Source organism: Aythya fuligula, chromosome Z (genome assembly GCF_009819795.1).
Source record: "Aythya fuligula isolate bAytFul2 chromosome Z, bAytFul2.pri, whole genome shotgun sequence".
Classification (NCBI taxonomy): Eukaryota; Metazoa; Chordata; class Aves; order Anseriformes; family Anatidae; genus Aythya; species Aythya fuligula.
The window spans coordinates 30,532,418-30,539,310 of NC_045593.1; positions in this window are offsets into that span (position 1 = coordinate 30,532,418).

Here is a 6,893-nt window from a genome sequence, read left to right on the forward strand (position 1 = left end):
GTGAGCGCCCCGCGGGTGGCAGCAGAAAGGGCGGCCGCTGAACGCCTCAGACGGCGGGGCGGACACCGGCGTCCTCCCCTTTCCCCTTCTACCTTTACTTTCTGTCTTTATGCCCTTCCCCTCCCCACGTCAAGCGCACCCACACGCCGTGGCACGACCCCAGCTCGGGTGTGATGCATCCAGGTGCAAAGCACAAGCCAGCAGGGGAAGGAGCCGGAAGGGTTTAACACGTAGGGTTTCACTCTGCCTTTCCTAAAGTACCGGGATGATTCTCATGGCAATGAGAACCATGGTCAACCACAATTAAGGGCTGACTTTCAAATCCCAATAAATTAAATTTTCATAATTTCAAAAAGCGTAGAGGTAAAACATATGCACTGCCAGTTAGGTTTTACACAGTGATAGAAATACTGGGTAGGGTCCCCAGGACTCTTCTTTCAGGACTGAAGAGTATCTCACTAAAGAGCCAAACACCAGCCTGCTATACAGTGCCTCAAACTCAGCCTCACAGAGACTTCTAAGGACACTTTCAAGGTTTGACAGTACAGTGTTAGACAATCTTGTATAGGGCCTGCGTTTACCATGAAAGGTTGGACCAGCTGATCTCCGTGGTCCCGTCCAACCCTGACTTTTCTATGAATCTGATTCTCAGCAGTGACTGTCATTTTAAAATTCTTGCATCTGCTGATGTCTTAACCTGACAATGATTCTTGCTGTCAGTATTTGTATGTTTTCTAAATACATACATTTTCTAAATACATACATTTTTGCAGGCTTTTTTTTTTTATTTTTTTTTTTTAATGTCTGAAAAGAAGGTGTCTTTTTCTCACAGAATTATTTTTTGTGTTATTTCCATGATGACCCTCCTTTATTTTTTTAATGGCAAGGCAAAAATAGGAGAAAGATAAAGAAGAAAAAAATATATTTTTTTTCTGATATAGAAAATTACTTAAATTTACTTCAGGTCTTTCTAAGAACTTGCAGATACCCTTTTTGTGATATCTTGAAAATGCCTCTGAAAATATTTGATCTCTTGTATCTTGTATCTTGTATCACAAACACATGCAGTTTGTGAGGAGATACATCCATTAAAAAGGTGATGGCAGGATGTATTTTCAAGTCACAGTGTTTGGCTGAGTAGTCCACTTAATTCACAAACTCATTTTACAGTATAGAGTAAGTCTGTTGATTTAACTGCTTATAGGTGTAAACACTTGGAAGGATGAAGAACCACAGCACAAAATTCTGCATACACCTTTGAAAGCCAGTTTTTTTACCAAAAGCTAGTAATTATACTGGAGTGATTGTAGTGCTCACTTGAACAAAAATGCTTACCTGAGGTTTCTTTTTTTTTTTTTTTTTTTTTTTTTTTTTTTTTTCTCCTTCCTAAAATGCTAGCTGCCAGTCTTAGGAAAGTTGAAAAGTCCTGTTATGGCATACTTCACTGAGACTTCACTATATGTGTGCATAAGGTTGTACCGAGATTCAACACATTCTCAGACATAAAGAGGCCCACCTCGGCATGAGCAGGAGACTACAGCCTCCAAGAGAAGAGGGAGGGGGCACCAACTCTCCGAGGTCGTGCTTACTGGTGTGCTGCAGAGATAACAGGGAAGAGATTTCCTGCTATACTCCAGCTCCACGCGAGATGGCAGTCCTCCCCTTGCAAGCTAGAGACTGGTACCTCTTTATAACAGGGCCTCAGGGGAGAAAATCATGGTTGAGGGGTCTCTCACTAGTAAATTTCAGAGAATGCCAATTTCCCTCCAAGCAGTTTACCAAAAATGTCATCCACCCCCACTCACCACCCCTCTTTCAGCCAAGAAAACCATTTCAGTCTGTCCATATTTCTTCTTTTCCTGAGCAGACTGCTATTCCAGTGTGCAGTAAACCACTGTGCTGCAGTTCCGGTAGACCTCTGTATTGCAAAGGTCTGGTTTCTGTGGAGGAGGTAACGTGATGAGGCAGCACCTTTCAATTTCCCAGAATCAAGAATAGGGGGAAACTGTAGCTGCGTGCTAGAGAAATGGGGATAGTTTCTGAAGATAGGGTTGGAGATTGAAGAAGTGTAGAGAAAGAAGACTAGTTTTGAAAGAGGCATAATGAGCCACTGTGGTTTATGCACGTGGAAGGGAGGCAGGTTTGAGCTATGCCAGACTCCAGTCGCTGGAGAGGAGCCCATATGCAACATGGACAGTGGCTCCTGCCTTCCCTTACTGACACCTGCTTGCTGCTCCAGACACAAGCTGAGCAATTTCACTGATACTATGAATATCCATGGTACCCCATGAATTGATGGTATCAGTGAGGGACATGTTCTGTCCCATTTCTCACCTTCCCCCTCCCTAAGGCACATTGCTCACAGGAAATCATAAACACTCTGAAAAGCCACAATCAAATCCGTAATCTATATCCTGCTGGGCTGATTGATACCTATCTACAGCTCCATCACTGCCTTGGTACTACTGTGCTTCAAATGCAAAATCAGGGAGCCGGAGATTGGGTCAAAGTGATGCTGCCAAGTCTACTTTGGTACTGTGCCTTATTTATGATGTGCTGGCACATCATCAGCCAAGAAAAATTGTCCTGTGGATCACAGCAGTATAAAACCTATGTTTAAGCAAAGGCTCTTGTTCAAATGCCCCAGGCTATGGCCTGTTGATAACCATTTTAACATACAAATGCAATTTTAATTTTGACTTCCACGTACATTAGCAGCATTAATAATTTGGAAATACTTGCTCTGGGGCCAAAGCAGATGGAGTAATGCAACACACTCCTGAAAGCCATAGCTGGCCCATATTCACCCAGATGATTTGTCTCTGTTACTCCATTATTCCATTAAAGTCACTGGAAATACACCATGGATGAAACATATTTAATTTTCTCCTCTGATTTGTTATCTGCCCTAAATTACACGAGGAATAAAATATTTCTGACTAGATATAAAAGGGAAGTAATTGTTACCTGTGCCAATTTAGATGTTCATTGGATAAATTAAATGTGATTTTTGCATGACGTGAAAGAAAAGGAGCCTAAACAAAACAAAACAAAACAAACAAACAAAACCAGATGAAAAGATGGAAAGAACGCAGGCATTTTTTTCTCTTATCTTTGTATGTAGTGCAGTGGAAAGAATCTATTAGAATTTTACCGTAATAATTTGTAAAACAATTTCCACTACATAAACAAAATTAAGAAGTAATCAAATCATGCTAGAGATAGCCTGTGGTATAAATATTTGCAAAGGAAATTTGTGTCTGTGTCAGTTTGCTTAATTGATTTCATTTCAGAGTAACTAAAAATGTACTGATTGTAAACATAAATGACTGTAAGACTTCTTTAATCCCATGGTAATTAATTCTTCGGCTTGCGAGAGTTGCGTATTTCTCTTTTGGGAAGGATTGTTCAGCAAAAATTCCAGATTTTTACTATCTAAAGGTTAATGAAAAAAAAAAAATCAATCCTTGAAGATTCTTTTGTTTTCCTATTATGGTTTGTCTTTTGAGAAAAGGAAGTAAATGAATGTATATAGATACACGAACTTTGAAAATCCAAGCATTTACACAGACCTCTAAACCTTTGGCTTTGACACAGCAATTTTTTTTGTTTGCAATAAGGGAAGTCCCAGTGTTATCTAATCCTCTTAGTTAACTAAAGCACTTATCAGCTTAGTAATGTTGCACTTAAACAAGAAGCTTCCTCTTCATTCTGGGAATGTCTTCATAGTCATTTGTTGTTCTGACTGGAAAGAGGTTTCTCAGACCTGTCTGCTTTTGTGTAGCTTTATTTTTAGGTACAGTACCTATCTGTTTAAGTACTTTTAAGTATGCCAGTAAACAATGTCATATTTATTACCAAGCAATTTTAAATATATGAAATATTAGATTAATTAGTTACAGTAATTACCTCCATGAACGGCACCAATCTGAACTGGAAGGACAAAACTGAAGGTGTAAATTTGATTCCAACTCCTCAAATTCCTGTTTTGTTTTGTTTTGTTTTGTTTTGTTTTTAATTAAAACCCAAATTTCTTTGTTTGTTTAGGTGGTAAAATCTACATTTGGATGGGGACATAACAGATAATGAAGTATGGAACAGATCTGCTTCACCTTGTAATTTCCAAGTGAAGACATTCCTAAAGAGCTATGCTGCTGCTTAATGCTTGCCCAGGAATAATGTTTGATTAGCTAATATTTGCTCATTTTGGTTTTCATCTGGGACTCTTACATGACAAGTGCTGTATATGCTAACCAGGTCTGATTCTCTTCTCCATTCCTAGTTGAATTTAAAATATTTTTTTTTCACTGTGAGAATAGAGAATTGTTTATCATCCCATTTTTTGTTTCTACTCAATTCTTCTCACGTTGTTTCACGTGGGCACCAGCATCGAAGCCAGGAGCAGTCTGAGGAGTATCAAGAGGTATTACAGAGCCCTGGGAGCAGCAGTGAAGGACTCTGGAGCAAAGGTATTTTTTTTATCAGTTCTCCCAGTCAAAGGCAGGGAGATTGAAAGCACAATCTTAATTAGCACAACTTAATGCTAAATATCTTCATGCTAACACATGTAGCATAGGAAATACATGTAAACAAGAGGATGGAGATGTACACGCGTCTGCAGGGCTATGACCTCATTGGCACTACAGAGACATGGTGGGATGGCTCCCATGGCTGGAGTATTGGAATGGAAGGGTGCAGGCTCTTTAGGAAGGAAAGGCAGAGGAGATAAGGGGGGGTTGTTGCCCTTTCTGTCAATAAGCAGCTGGATTGCCTGGAGCTCTGCCTCAGGGCGGATGAGGAGATGGCAGAGTGCTTAAGTGTAGGGGCACAGGGCATTAGAGTAGGGGTCTGCTACAGGCCACCTGATCAGGAAGACCAAGCAGATGAGGTCCTGTGTAGACAGGTAGAAGCAGCCTCATGTTCACAATCCCTGGTCCTCATATGGGGGACTTCAACCACCCTGATAGCTGCTTTTTCCCCCCCTTAACATTCCATAATAATCCCAGTGCAATCCTGAAGTGTTTTTCCTCAGCATCTGATAATGTCCCACGGTTATGGGACAACCTGGGGGCCCGGGCAGGGTGTCCCTTCCTCTGAGTCTTCAACTTGGCTTCCCACCGTCCCGCGTGCCCCTGTGCTCGTCTGTGGAGGTGGGCTTCTGGCAGGCTGGTGGCTCCTGTGGTGGCCCTGGGACAGCGTATGCGTGGGCTCCCCTCCCTGACATTGCCCCCCTGCGGGGGTGCAGAGGAGCTTTTTTCCACAGCAGCACACTGTGCCAACAGGAAACCTGCCGGCTTATCAGGAGGGGTGCTCACCTGCCACCCATCTGCTGGTCTACAGCCCCGCAAAAATAAATAAATAAATAATAAATAAATAAATAAAATAAAATAATGCTAAGTGTGTACAGGAGATGGCAGTGCCTGACATTTATGGCAGAGGGAGCAGAGATCATCCTCAGCATGCCCCAGTACCCATCTGTGTGTGATTACATTGAGTTTCCTTGAATTTCCTGAAGCACTCAGCAGTGCCTCAGCGCACGTTTTCGTTCTTTAGCTCAGAGTGCCCTGAGCAATGTCCCTGCTTGGGGGCTGAAGTCTTTTGGGAAAGTTACGGGAGCAGCTGCGGGAGCCACGCACCCGGTGCTGCGCTTCCGAAGGGCGGCGGTGGCGGCAGAGGTGCCGGGGGGGGGGGGGGACCCCCCGGGGCACCCCGTTCCGCTTTCGGTTTTATTTCCCGTCAGCGCCGGGCGTTCAGGAATGGGAAAGCCTCGGGGGCAGCTGCCTGACTACCGGCACGATGCCTCAGCCGCCCGGGGGTGCTTTTCAGGCCCCTTCCTGGCCGCCCGAGGACCGCAGCTCGCAGCACTTCCCGGCGGCCGGGGGCTGAGGGCTGGCGCTGAGCGCGGAGGCCGGGCCGGGCCGGGCCGGGCCGGGCTGGGGCGGGCCGGAGCCGCCTCCAGCCGCCCCGCACAGCCCCGGCAGCAGCCGCCGGGGCCGGCAGGGAGCGAGGCGGCCGCGGCAGGTAGGGGGGAGCCGGGCCGGGAGGCAGCGGGGGGGTCGCGGTGGTGGTGGTGGTGGGGAGGGGGGGGGCCGGGACCGCCGCCCGGAGACCACGGGGAGCAGCGACGGGCGGGGGAGGGGGGGTCTCCGTCTGTACTGTGGGGCAGCAACACCCCTCCCGAAAAATAGAGAGAAAAAAAGCCACCCCCCAAAAAAACAAACAGAAAAACACCACTGTAGTTGTCTATGCTATAAAATGTGTATATATATATATATATATATATACACATATACACACACACATATATATACGCAGCCATCGTTTATGCTATAATACATTGTATATAATAATACATAAAAATCTGTATCTGTATACCTACCTATAAAATATATATATATACATATACATACATATATGTATATATATATATATATATATGTAACTGTAAAAATAACCTCTGTGGTCTTTTGCTTGCTGCTAAACACTTGGATGGAAAGTCCAGCCCTGTGAGCTCAAGGCAAGCAATGAAAAAGGGGAAACTGAATTAATGACTCTGAGGGCTGGCTACGACGATGGCTTTTGTGGTCTCAAAGTCATAACTTCACAGATTTTTTTTTTTTATTTTTTTTTTGCGCCTTTGTTTCTGAAAAAAATAAAATGTCAGTAAATGTGTTTTTAAGCACAGAAGAAACCAGTGGAAATAAGACTTCATCAGTCTCACCTATTGTGGAAATCCACCCCCTCAGCCTGCTAAGGTAGTTTCAGGTTATGAGAACCTAAAGGTTACATTCAACTGTTTCACATACTGCTGTCATGTTCCTCCCACACTTGAAGCAAAAAGCCCAGCTCTTACCAATTTTGTCTGTTATGTGCTTTTGCTTCCATGACAGGTA